This window comes from Mesoplodon bidens (assembly GCF_964165515.1).
Source record: "Mesoplodon bidens genome assembly, chromosome: Y".
Lineage (NCBI taxonomy): Eukaryota > Metazoa > Chordata > Mammalia > Artiodactyla > Ziphiidae > Mesoplodon > Mesoplodon bidens.
In genome coordinates this window covers 23,792,241-23,818,089 of record NC_138180.1, presented here as the reverse complement: position 1 = coordinate 23,818,089, position 25,849 = coordinate 23,792,241, and positions in this window count along the sequence as shown.

Here is a 25,849-nt window from a genome sequence, read left to right as displayed (position 1 = left end):
CGATCAGACGTTGGAATAATCAGGTGCAAGGCAGAAAATATACATAAAACTGGAACTGAAACAAGGAACAAGGATGTTTTGAAAGACTGGTAGGATCTCTAAAACATTTGTAAAGTACATGTCATTGATAAAGCTAAATACTCAAAGGTTGTGTAATACAACAGATTCATCATTGAGAAGAGTGAAATTATGCTGTTTTGAAAACTATGGCAGGTCAGATTTTCTGCCTAAATATATAAGAAGATTTCTCTGAAAAATGCACATTATTTCAAAGAATTATTGGCTGTGAAATAAGTTAAGGGTATTTCAAATGGCTTGTCTGCAAAGAAAGGTGAGATGTAGGGAATCACAGAAAGCCGAGGGGATAATATGTCAATATATACATTGCTATATGGTGAACTAAGCCTTAGGCCGGCAACAGTATAGAGGAATGGACCCTTAGAAACGTACAAGTAAGCTGGAATCTTTAAAAGTTCAAATCTTTATAAGTAAAAAGATTTATTCAAATGAATAACCAAGTGTTTTACTTGACATCAGAAAATCAAAACAATAAACCATGAGAACACAGAAAAAAGAAAAATAAAGATATGAGCAGAACTTAATACAACAGAAAACGTATAAAATTCAGGTGAGTTAGTAAGTCCAAAGAATATTCTTTGAAAAGATTTAAAAGACACACTTTGATTAAGGAAAACAAAAACATAAGTAAAGAATATACAGAAAGAATCAGGACAATGTTATAGCAGAGAATATATGAAATGCCAGTAAATTTGAACATTTCTGTAAAGCGGACCATTTCCTAGCTCCTAAAGTTTACCAAAACTGACACAAGAGGAAATCATTTAAGGTCATCATGTCTGCCCTTGGCATTCTCGGAACGCCCTGGCCTCAGAATGCAGCATCTGTAGTCCATGGTAACCTGCAGAGAGGGGGCGTGGCTGAGGGAGTTTGGAAGACTGCCCTCACTGAGCGAGTGGGTGTGGCCATCTCTGCTGTGACTGAACAAAGGTCAGGGGAGCAGGGGGCCCAGGGCAGGGCCCTCAGAGCCCGGCAAACCCAGTGGGGTGTCACAAGCATTTAGGCCCAGGCCAAAGGGCGCCTTCTTTGTCTGCACAGCTGCCCAAACTCTCACCTTTCCACTCAGGCCGCCCTCTTATTTGAAGTGTGTTTGCAACCTGTCCGCGCAGTACACCTCGCTGCATAGCTAACCATAGGTCAGGGCATCGTACCTTCCTGCCAGGTGACCGAAGTTCGCAGGCAAATGGGTCCCTGGGACACATGCGGAGAGGCTCCTGCCCGGGCCACAGGCCGCCCACTGGCCCTGCCCCAGATCGAAGGCTGAAAAGCAACCATGTCTGAGTCCACTGCCTCTCGAAGGAGTATTGGACCAACACTTGTAGAAAACGGGGTCCTTGCGGGCAACTCATTGGAGGGACACAAATAAATCTTTGCCGACTTTCTGCTGAAGCTTACCAGCGTTCACACCTAAGCCTCTTACAAGGTCAGCTGTTTAGCTAAACAAGAGCTCATGATCTAACTTTACACTATAATGAAGAAATCAGCTAAAAAGTGAGACAATCAGCAAAAACAATCAATACCAGAATGAGATTCCCTTGGCCATCCATCTGATGTTGTTATACTCAGGTGCAAGGCAGAAAATATACATAAAACTGGAACTGATACAAGGAACAAGGAGGTTTTCAAAGGCTGGTAGGATCTCTAAAATATTTTTAAAGTACATGTCGTTGATAAACCTAAATACTCAAAGGTTGTTTAATACCACAGATTAAGCATTGAGAAGAGTGAAATTATGCTGTTTTGAAAACTATGGCAGGTGAAATTTTCTGCCTAATTATATAAGAAGGTTTCTCTAAAAAATAGACATTATTTCAAAGACTTATTGGCTGTGAAATAAGTTAAATGTATTTCAAATGGCTTGTCTGCAAAGAAAGGTGAGATGTAGGGAATCACAGAAAGTCGAGGGGAAAATGTCAATATATACATTGCTATATGGTGAACTAAGCCTTAGGCCAGCCACAATGTAGAGGACCTGACCCTTAGAAACTTAAAAGTGCGCTGGAATCTTTAAAAGTTCAAATCTTTATAAGTAAAAAGATTGATGAAAATGAATAACCAAGTGTTTTAATTGACATCAGAAGATCAAAACAATAAACCCTGAGAACATAGAAAAAAGATAAATAAAGATATGAGCAGAACTTAATACCACAGAAAACGTATAAAATTCAGGTGAGGAAGTAAGTCCAAAGAATATTCTTTGAAAAGATTTAAAAGACACACTTTGATTAAGGAAAACAAAAACATAATTAAATAATATATAGAAAGAATCAGGGCAAAGTTATAGCAGAGAATATATGAAATGCCAGTAAATTTGAACATTTCTGTAACGCGGACCATTTCCTAGCTCCTACAGTTTACCAAAACTGACACAAGAGGAAATCAGTTAAGGTCATCATGTCTGCCCTTGGAATTCTCGGAACGCCCTGGCCTCAGAATGCAGCATCTGTAGTCCATGGTAACCTGCGGAGAGTGGGCGGGGCTGAGGGAGGCTGGAACACTGCCCTCAATGAGGGAGTCGGTGTGGCCATCTCTGCTGTGACTGAACAAAGGGCAGGGGAGCAGGGGGCCCAGGGCAGGGCCCTCAGAGCACGGCAGGCCCAGTGGTGTGTCACAATCCTTTAGGCCCAGGCCATAGGGCACCTTCTTTGTCTGCACAGCTGCCCAAACTCTCACTTTTCCACTCAGGCCACCCACTTAGTTGAAGGGTGTGTGGAACCTGTCCGCGCAGTATACCTCGCTGCACAGCTAACCATAGCTCTGGGCATCGTAGCTTCCTGCCAGGTGACCGAAGTTCGCAGGAGAGATGATTCCCAGGTTCACACGCAGAGAGGCTCCTGCCCAGGCCACAGGCCGCCCACTGCCCCTGCCCAAGATCGGGGGCCGAAAGCAGCCCTGTCTAAGTCCCCTACCCCTAAAGGGAGTATTGGACCAACACTTCTAGAAAACGGGGTCCTTGTGGGCCACTCATTGGAGGGACAAAAATAAATCTTTGCCGACTTTTTGCTGAAACTTACGAGCGTTCACACCTAAGCCTCTTACATGGTCAGCTGTTTAGCTAAACATGAGCTCATGATCTAAATTTACACAATATTGAAGAAATCAGCTACAAAGGGAGACAATCAGCAAAAACAATCAATACCAGAATTAGATTCCTTAGGCCACCCATCAGATGTTGGAATAATCAGGTGCTAGGCAGAAAATATACATAAACCTGGAAATGAAACAAGGAACAAGGAGGTTTTCAAAGACTGGTAGGATCTCTAAAACATTTTTACAGTACATGTCATTGATAAAGCTAAATACTGAAAGGTCCTTTAATACAACAAATTAAGCAGTGAGAAGATTGAAATTATGCTGTTTAGAAAACTATGGAATGTGAGATTTTCTGCCTAATTATATGAGATGTTTTCTCTAAAAAATACACTTTATTTCAAAGAATTATTGGCTGTGAAATAAGTTAAGGGTATTTCAAATGGCTTGTCTGAAAAGAAAGGTGAGATGTAGGGAATCACAGAATGCCGAGGGGATAATATGTCAATATATATTGCTAATGGTGATCTAAGACTTAGGCCGGCAACAGTGTAGAGGAATGGACCCTTAGAAACGTACAAGTAAGCTGGAATCTTTAAAAGTTCAAATCTTTATAAGTAAAAATATTTATTAAAATGAATAACCAAGTGTTTTACTTGACATCAGAAAATCAAAACAATAAACCCTGAGAACATAGAAAAAAGATAAATAAAGATATGAGCAGAACTTAATACAAAAGAAAACGTATAAAATTCAGGTGATTTAGTAATTCCAAAGAATATTCTTTGAAAAGATTTAAAAGACACACTTTGATTAAGGAAAACAAAAACATAAGTAAAGAATATACAGAAAGAATCAGGACAATGTTATAGCAGAGAATATATGAAATGCCAGTAAATTTGAAAATTTCTGTAAAGCGGACCATTTCCTAGCTCCTAAAGTTTACCAAAACTGACACAAGAGGAAATCATTTAAGGTCATCATGTCTGCCCTTGAGAATCTCGGAACGCCCTGGCCTCAGAATGCAGCATCTGTAGTCCATGGTAACCTGCGGAGAGTGGGCGGGGCTGAGGGAGGCTGGAACACTGCCCTCACAGAGGGAGTGGGTGTGGCCATCTCTGCTGTGACGGAACAAAGGACAGGGGAGCAGGGGGCCCAAGGCAGGGCCCTCAGAGCCCGGCAGGCCCAGTGGGGTGTCACAAGCATTTAGGCCCAGGCCATAGGGCACCTTCTGTGTCTGCACAGCTGCCCAAACTCTCACTTTTCCTCTCAGGCCACCCACTTAGTTGAAGTGTGTGTGGAACCTGTCCGCGCAGTATACCTCGCTGCACAGCTAACCATAGGTCTGGGCATCGTAGCTTCCTGCCAGGTGACCGAAGTTCGCAGGAGAGATGATTCCCAGGTTCACACGCAGAGAGTCTCCTGCCCGGGCCACAGGCCGCCCACTGCCCCTGCCCAAGATCGGGGGCCGAAAGCAGCCTTGTCTAAGTCCCCTACTCCTAGAAGGAGTATTGGACCAACACTTCTAGAAAACGGGGTCCTTGTGGGCAACTCATTGGAGGGACACAAATAAATCTTTGCCGACTTTTTGCTGAAACTTACGAGCGTTCACACCTAAGCCTCTTACAAGGTCAGCTGTTTAGCTAAACATGAGCTCATGATCTAAATTTACACAATAATGAAGAAATCAGCTACAAAGGGAGACAATCAGCAAAAACAATCAATACCAGAATTAGATTCCCTAGGCCATCCTTGAGATGTTGGAATAATCAGGTGCTAGGCAGAAAATATACATAAACCTGGAAATGAAACAAGGAACAAGCATGTTTTCAAAGACTGGTAGGATCTCTAAAACATTTTTATAGTACATGTCATTGATAAAGCTAAATACTCAAAGGTTGTTTAATACAACAAATTAAGCAGTGAGAAGAGTGAAATTATGCTGTTTAGAAAACTATGGAAGGTGAGATTTTCTGCCTAATTATATAAGATGATTTCTCTAAAAAATACACATTATTTCAAAGAATTATTGGCTGTGAAATAAGTTAAGGGTATTTCAAATGGCTTGTCTGCAAAGAAAGGTGAGATGTAGGGAATCACAGAAAGCCGAGGGGATAATATGTCAATATATACATTGCTATATGGTGAACTAAGCCTTAGGCCGGCAACAGTGTAGAGGAATGGACCCTTAGAAACGTACAAGTAAGCTGGAATCTTTAAAAGTTCAAATCTTTATAAGTAAAAAGATTTATTCAAATGAATAACCAAGTGTTTTACTTGACATCAGAAAATCAAAACAATAAACCATGAGAACACAGAAAAAAGACAAATAAAGATATGAGCAGAACTTAATACAACAGAAAACGTATAAAATTCAGGTGATTTAGTAAGTCCATAGAATATTCTTTGAAAAGATTTAAAAGACACACTTTGATTAAGGAAAACAAAAACATAAGTAAAGAATATACAGAAAGAATCAGGACAATGTTATAGCAGAGAATATATGAAATGCCAGTAAATTTGAACATTTCTGTAAAGCGGACCATTTCCTAGCTCCTAAACTTTACCAAAACTGACACAAGAGGAAATCATTTAAGGTCATCATGTCTGCCCTTGGCATTCTCGGAACGCCCTGGCCTCAGAATGCAGCATCTGTAGTCCATGGTAACCTGCGGAGAGGGGGCGTGGCTGAGGGAGTTTGGAAGACTGCCCTCACTGAGCGAGTGGGTGTGGCCATCTCTGCTGTGACTGAACAAAGGTCAGGGGAGCAGGGGGACCAGGGCAGGGCCCTCAGAGCCCGGCAGACCCAGTGGGGTGTCACAAGCATTTAGGCCCAGGCCAAAGGGCGCCTTCTTTGTCTGCACAGCTGCCCAAACTCTCACCTTTCCACTCAGGCCGCCCTCTTATTTGAAGTGTGTTTGGAACCTGTCCGCGCAGTACACCACGCTGCATAGCTAACCATAGGTCAGGGCATCGTACCTTCCTGCCAGGTGACCGAAGTTCGCAGGCAAATGGGTCCCTGGGACACATGCGGAGAGGCTCCTGCCCGGGCCACAGGCCGCCCACTGGCCCTGCCCCAGATCGAAGGCTGAAAAGCAACCATGTCTGAGTCCACTGCCTCTCGAAGGAGTATTGGACCAACACTTGTAGAAAACGGGGTCCTTGCGGGCAACTCATTGGAGGGACACAAATAAATCTTTGCCGACTTTCTGCTGAAGCTTACCAGCGTTCACACCTAAGCCTCTTACAAGGTCAGCTGTTTAGCTAAACATGAGCTCATGATCTAAATTTACACAATATTGAAGAAATCAGCTACAAAGTGAGACAATCAGCAAAAACAATCAATACCAGAATGAGATTCCCTAGGCCATCCATCTGATGTTGGAATAATCAGGTGCAAGGCAGAAAACATACATAAAACTGGAACTGAAACAAGGAACAAGGAGGTTTTCAAAGGCTGGTAGGATCTCTAAAATATTTTTAAAGTACATGTCGTTGATAAACCTAAATACTCAAAGGTTGTTTAATACCACAGATTAAGCATTGAGAAGAGTGAAATTATGCTGTTTTGAAAACTATGGCAGGTGAGATTTTCTGCCTAATTATATAAGAAGATTTCTCTAAAAAATACAGATTATTTCACAGACTTATTGGCTGTGAAATAAGTTAAGTGTATTTCAAATGGCTTGTCTGCAAAGAAAGGTGAGATGTAGGGAATCACAGAAAGTCGAGGGGAAAATGTCAATATATACATTGCTATATGGTGAACTAAGCCTTAGGCCAGCCACAATGTAGAGGACCTGACCCTTAGAAACTTAAAAGTGAGGTGGAATCTTTAAAAGTTCAAATCTTTATAAGTAAAAAGATTGATGAAAATGAATAACCAAGTGTTTTAATTGACATCAGAAGATCAAAACAATAAACCCTGAGAACATAGAAAAAAGATAAATAAAGATATGAGCAGAACTTAATACCACAGAAAACGTATAAAATTTAGGTGATTTAGTAAGTCCAAAGAATATTCTTTGAAAAGATTTAAAAGAAACACTTTGATTAACGAAAACAAAAACATAAGTAAAGAATATATAGAAAGAATCAGGACAAAGTTATAGCAGAGAATATATGAAATGCCAGTAAATTTGAATATTTCTGTAAAGTTGACCATTTCCTAGCTCCTACAGTTTACCAAAACTGACACAAGAGGTAATCATTTAAGGTCATCATGTCTGCCCTTGGCATTCTCGGAACGCACTGGCCTCAGAATGCAGAATCTGTAGTCCATGGTAACCTGCGGAGAGTGGGCGGGGCTGAGGGAGGCTGGAACACTGTCCTCACTGAGGGAGTGGGTGTGGCCATCTCTGCTGTGACTGAACAAATGGCAGGGGAGCAGGGGGCCCAGGGCAGGGCCGTCAGAGCCGGGCAGGCCCAGTTGTGTGTCACAAACCTTTAGGCCCAGGCCATAGGGCACCTTCTTTGTCTGCACAGCTGCCCAAACTCTCACTTTTCCACTCAGGCCACCCACTTAGTTGAAGTGTGTGTGGAACCTGTCCGCGCAGTATACCTCGCTGCACAGCTAACCATAGGTCTGGGCATCGTAGTTTCCTGCCAGGTAACCGAAGTTCGCAGGAGAGATGATTCCCAGGTTCACACGCAGAGAGTCTCCTGCCCGGGCCACAGGCCGCCCACTGCCCCTGCCCAAGATCGGGTGCCGAAAGCAGCCCTGTCTAAGTCCCCTACCCCTAGAGGGAGTATTGGACCAACACTTCTAGAAAACGGGGTCCTTGTGGCAACTCATTGGAGGGACACAAATAAATCCTTGCCGACTTTTTGCTGAAACTTACGAGCGTTCACCCCTAAGCCTCTTACAAGGTCAGCTGTTTAGCTAAACATGAGCTCATGATCTAAATTTACACAATATTGAAGAAATCAGCTACAAAGGGAGACAATCAGCAAAAACAATCAATACCAGAATTAGATTCCCTAGGCCACCCATCAGATGTTGGAATAATCAGGTGCTAGGCAGAAAATATACATAAACCTGGAAATGAAACAAGGAACAAGGAGGTTTTCAAAGACTGGTAGGATCTCTAAAACATTTTTAAAGAACATGTCATTGATAAAGCTAAATTCTCAAATGTTCTTTAATACAACAAATTAAGCAGTGAGAAGAGTGAAATTATGCTGTTTAGAAAACTATGGAAGTTGAGATTTTCTGCCTAATTATATAAGATGATTTCTCTAAAAAATACAGATTATTTCAAAGAATTATTGGCTGTGAAATAAGTTAAGGGTATTTCAAATGGCTTGTCTGCAAAGAAAGGTGAGATGTAGGGAATCACAGAAAGTCGAGGGGAAAATGTCAATATATACATTGCTATATGGTGAACTAAGCCTTAGGCCAGCCACAATGTAGAGGACCTGACCCTTAGAAACTTAAAAGTGAGCTGGAATCTTTAAAAGTTCAAATCTTTATAAGTAAAAAGATTGATGAAAATGAATAACCAAGTGTTTTAATTGACATCAGAAGATCAAAACAATAAACCCTGAGAACATAGAAAAAAGATAAATAAAGATATGAGCAGAACTTAATACCACAGAAAACGTATAAAATTCAGGTGAGGAAGTAAGTCCAAAGAATATTCTTTGAAAAGATTTAAAAGACACACTTTGATTAAGGAAAACAAAAACATAATTAAATAATATATAGAAAGAATCAGGGCAAAGTTATAGCAGAGAATATATGAAATGCCAGTAAATTTGAACATTTCTGTAACGCGGACCATTTCCTAGCTCCTACAGTTTACCAAAACTGACACAAGAGGAAATCAGTTAAGGTCATCATGTCTGCCCTTGGCATTCTCGGAACGGCCTGGCCTCAGAATGCAGCATCTGTACTCCATGGTAACCTGCGGAGAGTGGGCGGGGCTGAGGGAGGCTGGAACACTGCCCTCAATGAGGGAGTCGGTGTGGCCATCTCTGCTGTGACTGAACAAAGGGCAGGGGAGCAGGGGGCCCAGGGCAGGGCCCTCAGAGCACGGCAGGCCCAGTGGTGTGTCACAAGCCTTTAGGCCCAGGCCATAGGGCACCTTCTTTGTCTGCACAGCTGCCCAAACTCTCACTTTAACACTCAGGCCACCCAATTAGTTGAAGGGTGTGTGGAACCTGTCCGCGCAGTATACCTCGCTGCACAGCTAACCATAGCTCTGGGAATCGTAGCTTCCTGCCAGGTGACCGAAGTTCGCAGGAGAGATGATTCCCAGGTTCACACGCAGAGAGGCTCCTGCCCAGGCCACAGGCCGCCCACTGCCCCTGCCCAAGATCGGGGGCCGAAAGCAGCCCTGTCTAAGTCCCCTACCCCTAGAGGGAGTATTGGACCAACACTTCTAGAAAACGGGGTCCTTGTGGGCCACTCATTGGAGGGACAAAAATAAATCTTTGCCGACTTTTTGCTGAAACTTACGAGCGTTCACACCTAAGCCTCTTACATGGTCAGCTGTTTAGCTAAACATGAGCTCATGATCTAAATTTACACAATATTGAAGAAATCAGCTACAAAGGGAGACAATCAGCAAAAACAATCAATACCAGAATTAGATTCCTTAGGCCACCCATCAGATGTTGGAATAATCAGGTGCTAGGCAGAAAATATACATAAACCTGGAAATGAAACAAGGAACAAGGAGGTTTTCAAAGACTGGTAGGATCTCTAAAACATTTTTACAGTACATGTCATTTATAAAGCTAAATACTGAAAGGTCCTTTAATACAACAAATTAAGCAGTGAGAAGATTGAAATTATGCTGTTTAGAAAACTATGGAATGTGAGATTTTCTGCCTAATTATATGAGATGTTTTCTCTAAAAAATACACTTTATTTCAAAGAATTATTGGCTGTGAAATAAGTTAAGGGTATTTCAAATGGCTTGTCTGAAAAGAAAGGTGAGACGTAGGGAATCACAGAATGCCGAGGGGATAATATGTCAATATATATTGCTAATGGTGATCTAAGACTTAGGCCGGCAACAGTGTAGAGGAATGGACCCTTAGAAACGTACAAGTAAGCTGGAATCTTTAAAAGTTCAAATCTTTATAAGTAAAAATATTTATTAAAATGAATAACCAAGTGTTTTACTTGACATCAGAAAATCAAAACAATAAACCCTGAGAACATAGAAAAAAGATAAATAAAGATATGAGCAGAACTTAATACAAAAGAAAACGTATAAAATTCAGGTGATTTAGTAATTCCAAAGAATATTCTTTGAAAAGATTTAAAAGACACACTTTGATTAAGGAAAACAAAAACATAAGTAAAGAATATACAGAAAGAATCAGGACAATGTTATAGCAGAGAATATATGAAATGCCAGTAAATTTGAAAATTTCTGTAAAGCGGACCATTTCCTAGCTCCTAAAGTTTACCAAAACTGACACAAGAGGAAATCATTTAAGGTCATCATGTCTGCCCTTGAGATTCTCGGAACGCCCTGGCCTCAGAATGCAGCATCTGTAGCCCATGGTAACCTGCGGAGAGTGGGCGGGGCTGAGGGAGGCTGGAACACTGCCCTCACAGAGGGAGTGGGTGTGGCCATCTCTGCTGTGACGGAACAAAGGACAGGGGAGCAGGGGGCCCAAGGCAGGGCCCTCAGAGCCCGGCAGGCCCAGTGGGGTGTCACAAGCATTTAGGCCCAGGCCATAGGGCACCTTCTGTGTCTGCACAGCTGCCCAAACTCTCACTTTTCCTCTCAGGCCACCCACTTAGTTGAAGTGTGTGTGGAACCTGTCCGCGCAGTATACCTCGCTGCACAGCTAACCATAGGTCTGGGCATCGTAGCTTCCTGCCAGGTGACCGAAGTTCGCAGGAGAGATGATTCCCAGGTTCACACGCAGAGAGTCTCCTGCCCGGGCCACAGGCCGCCCACTGCCCCTGCCCAAGATCGGGGGCCGAAAGCAGCCTTGTCTAAGTCCCCTACTCCTAGAAGGAGTATTGGACCAACACTTCTAGAAAACGGGGTCCTTGTGGGCAACTCATTGGAGGGACACAATTAAATCTTTGCCGACTTTTTGCTGAAACTTACGAGCGTTCACACCTAAGCCTCTTACAAGGTCAGCTGTTTAGCTAAACATGAGCTCATGATCTAAATTTACACAATAATGAAGAAATCAGCTACAAAGGGAGACAATCAGCAAAAACAATCAATACCAGAATTAGATTCCCTAGGCCATCCTTGAGATGTTGGAATAATCAGGTGCTAGGCAGAAAATATACATAAACCTGGAAATGAAACAAGGAACAAGCATGTTTTCAAAGACTGGTAGGATCTCTAAAACATTTTTATAGTACATGTCATTGATAAAGCTAAATACTCAAAGGTTGTTTAATACAACAAATTAAGCAGTGAGAAGAGTGAAATTATGCTGTTTAGAAAACTATGGAAGGTGAGATTTTCTGCCTAATTATATAAGATGATTTCTCTAAAAAATACACATTATTTCAAAGAATTATTGGCTGTGAAATAAGTTAAGGGTATTTCAAATGGCTTGTCTGCAAAGAAAGGTGAGATGTAGGGAATCACAGAAAGCCGAGGGGATAATATGTCAATATATACATTGCTATATGGTGAACTAAGCCTTAGGCCGGCAACAGTGTAGAGGAATGGACCCTTAGAAACGTACAAGTAAGCTGGAATCTTTAAAAGTTCAAATCTTTATAAGTAAAAAGATTTATTCAAATGAATAACCAAGTGTTTTACTTGACATCAGAAAATCAAAACAATAAACCATGAGAACACAGAAAAAAGACAAATAAAGATATGAGCAGAACTTAATACAACAGAAAACGTATAAAATTCAGGTGATTTAGTAAGTCCATAGAATATTCTTTGAAAAGATTTAAAAGACACACTTTGATTAAGGAAAACAAAAACATAAGTAAAGAATATACAGAAAGAATCAGGACAATGTTATAGCAGAGAATATATGAAATGCCAGTAAATTTGAACATTTCTGTAAAGCGGACCATTTCCTAGCTCCTAAACTTTACCAAAACTGACACAAGAGGAAATCATTTAAGGTCATCATGTCTGCCCTTGGCATTCTCGGATCGCCCTGGCCTCAGAATGCAGCATCTGTAGTCCATGGTAACCTGCGGAGAGGGGGCGTGGCTGAGGGAGTTTGGAAGACTGCCCTCACTGAGCGAGTGGGTGTGGCCATCTCTGCTGTGACTGAACAAAGGTCAGGGGAGCAGGGGGACCAGGGCAGGGCCCTCAGAGCCCGGCAGACCCAGTGGGGTGTCACAAGCATTTAGGCCCAGGCCAAAGGGCGCCTTCTTTGTCTGCACAGCTGCCCAAACTCTCACCTTTCCACTCAGGCCGCCCTCTAATTTGAAGTGTGTTTGGAACCTGTCCGCGCAGTACACCACGCTGCATAGCTAACCATAGGTCAGGGCATCGTACCTTCCTGCCAGGTGACCGAAGTTCGCAGGCAAATGGGTCCCTGGGACACATGCGGAGAGGCTCCTGCCCGGGCCACAGGCCGCCCACTGGCCCTGCCCCAGATCGAAGGCTGAAAAGCAACCATATCTGAGTCCACTGCCTCTCGAAGGAGTATTGGACCAACACTTGTAGAAAACGGGGTCCTTGCGGGCAACTCATTGGAGGGACACAAATAAATCTTTGCCGACTTTCTGCTGAAGCTTACCAGCGTTCACACCTAAGCCTCTTACAAGGTCAGCTGTTTAGCTAAACATGAGCTCATGATCTAAATTTACACAATATTGAAGAAATCAGCTACAAAGTGAGACAATCAGCAAAAACAATCAATACCAGAATGAGATTCCCTAGGCCATCCATCTGATGTTGGAATAATCAGGTGCAAGGCAGAAAACATACATAAAACTGGAACTGAAACAAGGAACAAGGAGGTTTTCAAAGGCTGGTAGGATCTCTAAAACATTTTTAAAGTACATGTCGTTGATAAACCTAAATACTCAAAGGTTGTTTAATACCACAGATTAAGCATTGAGAAGAGTGAAATTATGCTGTTTTGAAAACTATGGCAGGTGAGATTTTCTGCCTAATTATATAAGAAGATTTCTCTAAAAAATACAGATTATTTCACAGACTTATTGGCTGTGAAATAAGTTAAGTGTATTTCAAATGGCTTGTCTGCAAAGAAAGGTGAGATGTAGGGAATCACAGAAAGTCGAGGGGAAAATGTCAATATATACATTGCTATATGGTGAACTAAGCCTTAGGCCAGCCACAATGTAGAGGACCTGACCCTTAGAAACTTAAAAGTGAGCTGGAATCTTTAAAAGTTCAAATCTTTATAAGTAAAAAGATTGATGAAAATGAATAACCAAGTGTTTTAATTGACATCAGAAGATCAAAACAATAAACCCTGAGAACATAGAAAAAAGATAAATAAAGATATGAGCAGAACTTAATACCACAGAAAACGTATAAAATTTAGGTGATTTAGTAAGTCCAAAGAATATTCTTTGAAAAGATTTAAAGGAAACACTTTGATTAACGAAAACAAAAACATAAGTAAAGAATATATAGAAAGAATCAGGACAAAGTTATAGCAGAGAATATATGAAATGCCAGTAAATTTGAACATTTCTGTAAAGTTGACCATTTCCTAGCTCCTACAGTTTACCAAAACTGACAGAAGAGGTAATCATTTAAGGTCATCATGTCTGCCCTTGGCATTCTCGGAACGCACTGGCCTCAGAATGCAGAATCTGTAGTCCATGGTAACCTGCGGAGAGTGGGCGGGGCTGAGGGAGGCTGGAACACTGTCCTCACTGAGGGAGTGGGTGTGGCCATCTCTGCTGTGACTGAACAAATGGCAGGGGTGCAGGGGGCCCAGGGCAGGGCCCTCAGAGCCGGGCAGGCCCAGTTGTGTGTCACAAACCTTTAGGCCCAGGCCATAGGGCACCTTCTTTGTCTGCACAGCTGCACAAACTCTCACTTTTCCACTCAGGCCACCCACTTAGTTGAAGTGTGTGTGGAACCTGTCCGCGCAGTATACCTCGCTGCACAGCTAACCATAGGTCTGGGCATCGTAGTTTCCTGCCAGGTAACCGAAGTTCGCAGGAGAGATGATTCCCAGGTTCACACGCAGAGAGTCTCCTGCCCGGGCCACAGGCGGCCCACTGCCCCTGCCCAAGATCGGGTGCCGAAAGCAGCCCTGTCTAAGTCCCCTACCCCTAGAGGGAGTATTGGACCAACACTTCTAGAAAACGGGGTCCTTGTGGCAACTCATTGGAGGGACACAAATAAATCCTTGCCGACTTTTTGCTGAAACTTACGAGCGTTCACCCCTAAGCCTCTTACAAGGTCAGCTGTTTAGCTAAACATGAGCTCATGATCTAAATTTACACAATATTGAAGAAATCAGCTACAAAGGGAGACAATCAGCAAAAACAATCAATACCAGAATTAGATTCCCTAGGCCACCCATCAGATGTTGGAATAATCAGGTGCTAGGCAGAAAATATACATAAACCTGGAAATGAAACAAGGAACAAGGAGGTTTTCAAAGACTGGTAGGATCTCTAAAACATTTTTAAAGAACATGTCATTGATAAAGCTAAATTCTCAAATGTTCTTTAATACAACAAATTAAGCAGTGAGAAGAGTGAAATTATGCTGTTTAGAAAACTACGGAAGTTGAGATTTTCTGCCTAATTATATAAGATGATTTCTCTAAAAAATACAGATTATTTCAAAGAATTATTGGCTGTGAAATAAGTTAAGGGTATTTCAAATGGCTTGTCTGCAAAGAAAGGTGAGATGTAGGGAATCACAGAAAGCCGAGGGGATAATATGTCAATATATACATTGCTAATGGTGATCTAAGCCTTAGGCCGGCAACATTGTAGAGGAATGGACCCTTAGAAACGTACAAGTAAGCTGGAATCTTTAAAAGTTCAAATCTTTAAAAGTAAAAAGATTTATTAAAATGATTAACCAAGTGTTTTACTTGACATCAGAAAATCAAAACAATAAACCCTGAGAACATAGAAAAAAGATAAATAAAGATATGAGCAGAACTTAATACAACAGAAAACGTATAAAATTCAGGTGATTTAGTAAGTCCAAAGAATATTCTTTGAAAAGATTTAAAAGACACACTTTGATTAACGAAAACAAAAACATAAGTAAAGAATATACAGAAAGAATCAGGACAATGTTATAGCAGAGAATATATGAAATGCCAGTAAATTTGAACATTTCTGTAAAGCGGACCATTTCCTAGCTCCTAAAGTTTACCAAAACTGACACAAGAGGAAATCATTTAAGGTCATCATGTCTGCCCCTGGCATTCTCGGAACGCCCTGGCCTCAGAATGCAGCATCTGTAGTCCATGGTAACCTGCGGAGAGGGGGCGTGGCTGAGGGAGCTTGGACGACTGCCCTCACTGAGGGAGTGGGTGTGGCCATCTCTGCTGTGACTGAACAAAGGGCAGGGGAGCAGGAGGCCCAGGGCAGGGCCCTCAGAGCCCGGCAGATCCAGTGGGGTGTCACAAGCATTTAGGCCCAGGCCAAAGGGCGCCTTCTTTGTCTGCACAGCTGCCCAAACTCTCACCTTTCCACTCAGGCCGCCCTCTAATTTGAAGTGTGTTTGGAAGCTGTCCGCGCAGTACTCCTCGCTGCACAGCTCACCATAGGTCAGGGCATCGTAGCTTCCTGCCAGGTGACCGAATTTCGCAGGCAAATTGGTCCCTGGGACACATGCGGAGAGGCTCTTGCCCGGGCCACAGGCCGCCCACTGGCCCTGCCCAAGATCGAAGGCTGAAAAGCAGCCATGTCTGAGTCCACTGCCTCTCGAAGGAGTATTGGACCAACACTTGTAGAAAACGGGGTCCTTGCGGGCAACTCATTGGAGGGACACAAATAAATCTTTGCCGACTTTCTGCTGAAGCTTACCAGCGTTCACACCTAAGCCTCTTACAAGGTCAGCTGTTTAGCTAAACATGAGCTCATGATCTAAATTTACACAATATTGAAGAAATCAGCTACAAAGGGAGACAATCAGCAGAAACAATCAATACCAGAATGAGATTTCCTAGGCCATCCATCTGATGTTGGAATAATCAGGTGCAAGGCAGAAAATATACATAAAACTGGAACTGAAACAAGGAACAAGGAGGTTTTCAAAGGCTGGTAGGATCTCTAAAACATTTTTAAAGTACATGTCGTTGATAAACCTAAATACTCAAGGTTGTTTAATACCACAGATTAAGCATTGAGAAGAGTGAAATTATGCTGTTTTGAAAACTATGGCAGGTGAGATTTTCTGCCTAATTATATAAGAAGATTTCTCTAACAAATAGACATTATTTCAAAGACTTTTTGGCTGTGAAATAAGTTAAGTGTTTTTCAAATGGCTTGTCTGCAAAGAAAGGTGAGATGTAGGGAATCACAGAAAGTCGAGGGGAAAATGTCAATATATACATTGCTATGTGGTGAACTAAGCCTTAGGCCAGCCACAATGTAGAGGACCTGACCCTTAGAAACTTAAAAGTGAGCTGGAATCTTTAAAAGTTCAAATCTTTATAAGTAAAAAGATTGATGAAAATGAATAACCAAGTGTTTTAATTGACATCAGAAGATCAAAACATAAACCCTGAGAACATAGAAAAAAGATAAATAAAGATATGAGCAGAACTTAATACCACAGAAAACGTATCAAATTCAGGTGACGTAGTAATTCCAAAGAATATTCTTTGAAAAGATTTAAAAGACACACTTTGATTAAGGAAAACACTAACATAATTAAAGAATATATAGAAAGAATCAGGACAATGTTACAGCAGAGAATATATGAAATGCCAGTAAATTTGAACATTTCTGTAAAGTTGACCATTTCCTAGCTCCTACAGTTTACCAAAATTGACACAAGAGGAAATCATTTAAGGTCATGATGTCTGCCCTTGGCATTCTCGGAACGCCCTGGCCTCAGAATGCAGCATCTGTAGTCCATGGTAACCTGCGGAGTGTGGGCGGGGCAGAGGGAGGCTGGAACACTGCCCTCACTGAGGGAGTGGGTGTGGCCATCTCTGCTGTGACTGAACAAATGTTAGGGGAGAAGGTGGCCCAGGGCAGGGCCCTCAGAGACCGGCAGGCCCAGTGGGGTGTCACAAGCATTTAGGCCCAGGCCATAGGGCACCTTCTTTGTATGCACAGCTGCCCAAACTCTCACTTTTCCTCTCAGGCCACCCACTTAGTTGAAGTGTGTGTGTTAGCTGTCCGCGCAGTATAACTCGCTGCACAGCTAACCATAGGTCTGGGCATCGTAGCTTCCTGCCAGGTGACCGAAGTTCGCAGGAGATATGATTCCCAGGTTCACACGCAGAGAGGCTCCTGCCCGGGCCACAGGCCGCCCACTGCCCCTGCCCAAGATCGGGGGCCGAAAGCAGCTCTGTCTAAGTCCCCTACCCCTAGAGGGAGTATTGGACCAACACTTCTAGAAAACGGGGTCCTTGTGGGCAACTCATTGGAGGGACACAAATAAGTCTTTGCCGACTTTTTGCTGAAACTTAGGAGCGTTCACACCTAAGCCTCTTACAAGGTCAGCTGTTTAGCTAAACATGAGCTCATAATCTAAATTTACACAATATTGAAGAAATCAGCTACAAAGGGAGACAATCAGCAAAAACAATCAATACCAGAATTAGATTCCCTAGGCCACCCATCAGATGTTGGAATAATCAGGTGCTAGGCAGAAAATATACATAAACCTGGAAATGAAACAAGGAACAAGCATGTTTTCAAAGACTGGTAGGATCTCTAAAACATTTTTAAGGTACATGTCATTGATAAAGCTAAATACTCAAAGGTTGTTTAATACAACAAATTAAGCAGTGAGAAGAGTGAAATTATGCTGTTTAGAAAACTATGAAAATTGAGATTTTCTGCCTAATTATATAAGATGATTTCTCTAAAAAATACAGATTATTTCAAAGAATTATTGGCTGTGAAATAAGTTAAGGGTATTTCAAATGGCTTGTCTGCAAATAAAGGTGAGATGTAGGGAATCACAGAAAGCCGAGGGGATAATATGTCAATATATACATTGCTATATGGTGAACTAAGCCTTAGGCCGGCAACAGTGTAGAGGAATGGACCCTTAGAAACGTACAAGTAAGCTGGAATCTTTAAAAGTTCAAATCTTTATAAGTAAAAAGATTTATTCAAATGAATAACCAAGTGTTTTACTTGACATCAGAAAATCAAAACAATAAACCATGAGAACACAGAAAAAAGACAAATAAAGATATGAGCAGAACTTAATACAACAGAAAACGTATAAAATTCAGGTGATTTAGTAAGTCCAAAGAATATTCTTTGAAAAGATTTAAAAGACACACTTTGATTAAGGAAAACAAAAACATAAGTAAAGAATATACAGAAAGAATCAGGACAATGTTATAGCAGAGAATATATGAAATGCCAGTAAATTTGAACATTTCTGTAAAGCGGACCATTTCCTAGCTCCTAAAGTTTACCAAAACTGACACAAGAGGAAATCATTTAAGGTCATCATGTCTGCCCTTGGCATTCTCGGAACGCCCTGGCATCAGAATGCAGCATCTGTAGTCCATGGTAACCTGCGGAGAGGGGGCGTGGCTGAGGGAGTTTGGAAGACTGCCCTCACTGAGCGAGTGGGTGTGGCCATCTCTGCTGTGACTGAACAAAGTGCAGGGGAGCAGGGGGCCCAGGGCAGTGCCCTCAGAGCCCGGCAGACCCAGTGGGGTGTCACAAGCATTTAGGCCCAGGCCAAAGGGCGCCTTCTTTGTCTGCACAGCTGCCCAAACTCTCACCTTTCCACTCAGGCCGCCCTCTTATTTGAAGTGTGTTTGCAACCTGTCCGCGCAGTACACCTCGCTGCATAGCTAACCATAGGTCAGGGCATCGTACCTTCCTGCCAGGTGACCGAAGTTCGCAGGCAAATGGGTCCCTGGGAAACATGCGGAGAGGCTCCAGCCCGGGCCACTGGCCGCCCACTGGCCCTGCCCCAGATCGAAGGCTGAAAAGCAACCATGTCTGAGTCCACTGCCTCTCGAAAGAGTATTGGACCAACACTTGTAGAAAACGGGGTCCTTGCGGGCAACTCATTGGAGGGACACAAATAAATCTTTGCCGACTTTCTGCTGAAGCTTACCAGCGTTCACACCTAAGCCTCTTACAAGGTCAGCTGTTTAGCTAAACATGAGCTCATGATCTAAATTTACACAATATTGAAGAAATCAGCTACAAAGTGAGACAATCAGCAAAAACAATCAATACCAGAATGAGATTCCCTAGGCCATCCATCTGATGTTGGAATAATCAGGTGCAAGGCAGAAAACATACATAAAACTGGAACTGAAACAAGGAACAAGGAGGTTTTCAAAGGCTGGTAGGATCTCTAAAACATTTTTAAAGTACATGTCGTTGATAAACCTAAATACTCAAAGGTTGTTTAATACCACAGATTAAGCATTGAGAAGAGTGAAATTATGCTGTTTTGAAAACTATGGCAGGTGAGATTTTCTGCCTAATTATATAAGAAGGTTTCTCTAAAAAATAGACATTATTTCAAAGACTTATTGGCTGTGAAATAAGTTAAGTGTATTTCAAATGGCTTGTCTGCAAAGAAAGGTGAGATGTAGGGAATCACAGAAAGTCGAGGGGAAAATGTCAATATATACAATGCTATGTGGTGAACTAAGCCTTAGGCCAGCCACAATGTAGAGGACCTGACCCTTAGAAACTTAAAAGTGAGCTGGAATCTTTAAAAGTTCAAATCTTTATAAGTAAAAAGATTGATGAAAAAGAATAACCAAGTGTTTCAATTGACATCAGAAGATCAAAACAATAAACCCTGAGAACATAGAAAAAAGATAAATAAAGATATGAGCAGAACTTAATACCACAGAAAACGTATAAAATTCAGGTGAGGTAGTAAGTCCAAAGAATATTCTTTGAAAAGATTTAAAAGACACACTTTGATTAAGGAAAACACAAACATAATTAAAGAATACATAGAAAGAATCAGGACAATGTTATAGCAGAGAATATATGAAATGCCAGTAAATTTGAACATTTCTGTAAAGTTGACCATTTCCTAGCTCCTACAGTTTACCAAAACTGACACAAGAGGAAATCATTTAAGGTCATCATGTCTGCCCTTGGCATTCTCGTTACGCCCTGGCCTCAGAATGCAGCATCTGTAGTCCATGGTAACCTGCGGAGAGTGGGCGGGGCTGAGGGAGGCTGGAACACTGCCCTCACTGAGGGAGTGGGTGTGGCCATCTCTGCTGTGACTGAACCAAGGGCAGGGGAGCAGGGGGCCCAGGGAAGGGCACTCAGAGCTCGGCAGGCCCAGAGGGGTGTCACAAACATTTAGGCCCAGGCCATAGGGCACCTTCTTTGTCTGCACAGCTGCCCAAACTCTCACTTTTCCACTCAGGCCACCCACTTAGTTGAAGTGTGTGTGGAAGCTGTCCGCGCAGTATACCTCGCTGCACAGCTAACCATAGGTCTGGGCATCGTAGCTTCCTGCCAGGTGACCGAAGTTCGCAGGAGAGATGATTCCCAGGTTCACACGCAGAGAGGCTCCTGCCCGGGCCACAGGCCGCCCACTGCCCCTGCCCAAGATCGGGGGCCGAAAGCAGCCCTGTCTAAGTCCCCTACCCCTAGAGGGAGTATTGGACCAACACTTCTAGAAAACGGGGTCCTTGTGGGCAATTCATTGGAGGGACAAAAATAAATCTTTGCCGACTTTTTGCTGCAACTTACGAGCGTTCACACCTAAGCCTCTTACAAGGTCAGGTGTTTAGATAAACATGAGCTCATGATCTAAATTTACACAATATTGAAGAAATCAGCTATAAAGGGAGACAATCAGCAAAAACAATCAATACCAGAATTAGATTCCCTAGGCCATCCTTGAGATGTTGGAATAATCAGGTTCTAGGCAGAAAATATACATAAACCTGGAACTGAAACAAGGAACAAGCATGTTTTCAAAGACTGGCAGGATCTCTAAAACATTTTCAAAGTACATGTCATTGATAAAGCTAAATACTCAAATGTTGTTTAATACAACAAATTAAGCAGTGAGAAGAGTGAAATTATGCTGTTTAGAAAACTATGGAAGTTGAGATTTTCTGCCTAATTATATAAGATGATTTCTCTAAAAAATACACATTATTTCAAAGAATTATTGGCTGTGAAATAAGTTAAGGGTATTTCAAATGGCTTGTCTGCAAAGAAAGGTGAGATGTAGGGAACCACAGAAAGCCGAGGGGATAATATGTCAATATATACATTGCTATATGGTGAACTAAGCCTTAGGCCGGCAACAGTGTAGAGGAATGGACCCTTAGAAACGTACAAGTAAGCTGGAATCTTTAAAAGTTCAAATCTTTATAAGTAAAAAGATTTATTCAAATGAATAACCAAGTGTTTTACTTGACATCAGAAAATCAAAACAATAAACCCTGAGAACACAGAAAAAAGACAAATAAAGATATGAGCAGAACTTAATACAACAGAAAACGTATAAAATTCAGGTGATTTAGTAAGTCCAAAGAATATTCTTTGAAAAGATTTAAAAGACACACTTTGATTAAGGAAAACAAAAACATAAGTAAAGAATATACAGAAAGATTCAGGACAATGTTATAGCAGAGAATATATGAAATGCCAGTAAATTTGAACATTTCTGTAAAGCGGACCATTTCCTAGCTCCTAAAGTTTACCAAAACTGACACAAGAGGAAATCATTTCAGGTCATCATGTCTGCCCTTGGCATTCTCGGAACGCCCTGGCCTCAGAATGCAGCATCTGTAGTCCATGGTAACCTGCGGAGAGGGGGCATGGCTGAGGGATATTGGAAGAGTGCCCTCACTGAGGGAGTGGGTGTGGCCATCTCTGCTGTGACTGAACAAAGGGCAGGGGAGCAGGGGGCCCAGGGCTGGGCCCTCAGAGCCCGGCAGACTCAGTGGGGTGTCACAAGCATTTAGGCCCAGGCCAAAGGGCGCCTTCTTTGTCTGCACAGCTGCCCAAACTCTCACCTTTCCACTCAGGCCGCCCTCTTATTTGAAGTGTGTTTGGAACCTGTCCGCGCAGTACTCCTCGCTGCACAGCTCACCATAGGTCAGGGCATCGTACCTTCCTGACAGGTGACCGAAGTTCGCAGGCAAATGGGTCCCTGGGACACATGTGGAGAGGCTCCTGCCCGGGCCACAGGCCGCCCACAGCCCCTGCCCCAGATCGAAGGCTGAAAAGCAGCCATGTCTGAGTCCACTGCCTCTCGAAGGAGTATTGGACCAACACTTGTAGAAAACGGGGTCCCTGCGGGCAACTCATTGGAGGGACACAAATAAATCTTTGCCGACTTTCGGCTGAAGCTTACCAGCGTTCACACCTAAGCCTTTTACAAGGTCAGCTGTTTAGCTAAACATGAGCTCATGATCTAAATTTACACAATATTGAAGAAATCAGCTACAAAGGGAGGCAATCAGCAGAAACAATCAATACCATAATGAGATTCCCTAGGCCATCCATCTGATGTTGTAATAATCAGGTGCAAGGCAGAAAATATACATAAAACTGGCACTGAAACAAGGAACAAGGAGGTTTTCAAAGGCTGGTAGGATCTCTAAAACATTTTTAAACTATATGTCGTTGATAAACCTAAATACTCAAAGGTTGTTTAATACCACAGATTAAGCATTGAGAAGAGTGAAATTATGCTGTTTTGAAAACTATGGCAGGTGAGATTTTCTGCCTAATTATATAAGAAGATTTCTCTAACAAATAGACATTATTTCAAAGACTTATTGGCTGTGAAATAAGTTAAGTGTATTTCAAATGGCTTGTCTGCAAAGAAAGGTGAGATGTAGGGAATCACAGAAAGTCGAGGGGAAAATGTCAATATATACATTGCTATGTGGTGAACTAAGCCTTAGTCCAGCCACAATGTACAGGACCTGACCCTTAGAAACATAAAAATGAGCTGGAATCTTTAAAAGTTCAAATCTTTATAAGTAAAAATATTGATGAAAATGAATAACCAAGTGTTTTAATTGACATCAGAAGATCAAAACAATAAACCCTGAGAACATAGAAAAAAGATAAATAAAGATATGAGCAGAACTTAATACCACAGAAAACGTATAAAATTCAGGTGAGGTAGTAAGTCCAAAGAATATTCTTTGAAAAGATTTAAAAGACACACTTTGATTAAGGAAAACACAAACATAATTAAAGAATATATAGAAAGAATCAGGACAATGTTATAGAAGAGAATATATGAAATGCCAGTAAATTTGAACATTTCTGTAAATTTGACCATTTCCTAGCTCCTACAGTTTACCAAAACTGACACAAGAGGAAATCATTTAAGGTCATCATGTCTGCCCTTTGCATTCTCGGAACGCCCTGGCCTCAGAATGCAGCATCTGAAGTCCATGGTTACCTGCAGAGAGTGGGCGGGGCTGAGGGAAGCTGGAACACTGCCCTCACTGAGGGAGTCGGTGTGGCCAGCTCTGCTGTGACTGAACAAAGGGCAGGGGAGCTGGGGGCCCAGGGCAGGGACCTCAGAGCACGGCGGGCCCAGTGGAGTGTCACAAGCATTTAGGCCCAGGCCATAGGGCGCCTTCTTTGTCTGCACAGCTACACAAACTCTCACTTTTCCACTCAGGCCACTCACTTAGTTGAAGTGTGTGTGGAACCTGTCCACGCAGTATACCTCGCTGCACAGCTAACCATAGGTCTGGGCATCGTAGCTTCCTGCCAGGTGACCGAAGTTCGCAGGAGAGATGATTCCCAGGTTCACACGCAGAGAGGCTCCTGCCCGGGCCACAGGCCGCCCAATGCCCCTGCCCAAGATCGGGGGCCGAAAGCAGCCCTGTCTAAGTCCCCTACTCCTAGAAGGAGTATTAGACCAACACTTCTAGAAAACGGGGTCCTTATGGGCAACTCATTGGTGGGACACAAATAAATCTTTCCCGACTTTTTGCTGAAACTTATGAGTGTTCACACCTAAGCCTCTTACAAGGTCAGCTGTTTAGCTAAACATGAGCTCATGATCTAAATTTACACAATAATGAAGAAATCAGGTACAAAGTGAGACAATCAGCAAAAACAATCAATACCAGAATTAGATTCCCTAGGCCATCCTTGAGATGTTGGAATAATCAGGTTCTAGGCAGAAAATATACATAAACCTGGAAATGAAACAAGGAACAAGCATGTTGTCAAAGACTGGTAGGATCTCTAAAACATTTTTAAAGTACATGTCATTGATAAAGCTAATTACTCAAAGGTTGTTTAATACAACAAATTAAGCAGTGAGAAGAGTGAAATTATGCTGTTTAGAAAACTATGGAAGGTGAGATTTTCTGCCTAATTATATAAGATGATTTCTCTAAAAAATACACATTATTTCAAAGAATTATTGGCTGTGAAATAAGTTAAGGGTATTTCAAATGGCTTGTCTGCAAAGAAAGGTGAGATGTAGGGAATCACAGAAAGCCGAGGGGATAATATGTCAATATATACATTGCTATATGGTGAACTTAGCCTTAGGCCGTCAACAGTGTAGAGGAATGGTCCCTTAGAAACGTACAAGTAAGCTGGAATCTTGAAAAGGTCAAATCTTTATAAGTAAAAATATTTATTAAAATGAATAACCAAGTGTTTTACTTGACATCAGAAAATCAAAATAATAAACCCTGAGAACATAGAAAAAAGATAAATAACGATATGAGCAGAACTTAATACAACAGAAAACGTATAAAATTCAGGTGATTTAGTAAGTCCAAAGAATATTCTTTGAAAAGATTTAAAAGACACACTTTGATTAAGGAAAACAAAAACATAAGTAAAGAATATACAGAAAGAATCAGGACAATGTTATAGCAGAGAATATATGAAATGCCAGTAAATTTGAACATTTCTGTAAAGCGGACCATTTCCTAGCTCCTAAAATTTACCAAAACTGACACAAGAGGAAATCATTTAAGGTCCTCATGTCTGCCCTTGGCATTCTCGGAACGCCCTGGCCTCAGAATGCAGCATCTGTAGTACATGGTAACCTGCGGAGAAAGGGCGTGGCTGAGGGAGGTTGGAAGTCTGCCCTCACTGAGGGAGTGGGTGTGGCCATCTCTGCTGTGACTGAACAAAGGGCAGGGGAGCAGGGGGCCCAGGGGAGGGCCCTCAGAGCCCGGCAGACCCAGTGGGGTGTCACAAGCATTTAGGCCCAGGCCAAAGGGCGCCTTCTTTGTCTGCACAGCTGCCCAAACTCTCACCTTTCCACTCAGGCCGCCCTCTTATTTGAAGTGTGTTTGGAACCTGTCCGCGCAGTACTCCTCGCTGCACAGCTCACCATAGGTCAGGGCATCGTAGCTTCCTGCCAGGTGACCGAAGTTCGCAGGCAAATGGGTCCCTGGGACACATGCGGAGAGGCTCTTGCCCGGGCCACAGGCCGCCCACTGGCCCTGCCCCAGATCGAAGGCTGAAAAGCAGCCATGTCTGAGTCCACTGCCTCTCGAAGGAGTATTGGACCAACACTTGTAGAAAACGGGGTCCTTGCGGACAACTCATTGGAGGGACACATATATCTCTTTGCCGACTTTCTGCTGAAGCTTACCAGCGTTCACACCTAAGCCTCTTACAAGGTCAGCTGTTTAGCTAAACATGAGCTCATGATCTAAATTTACACAATATTGAAGAAAT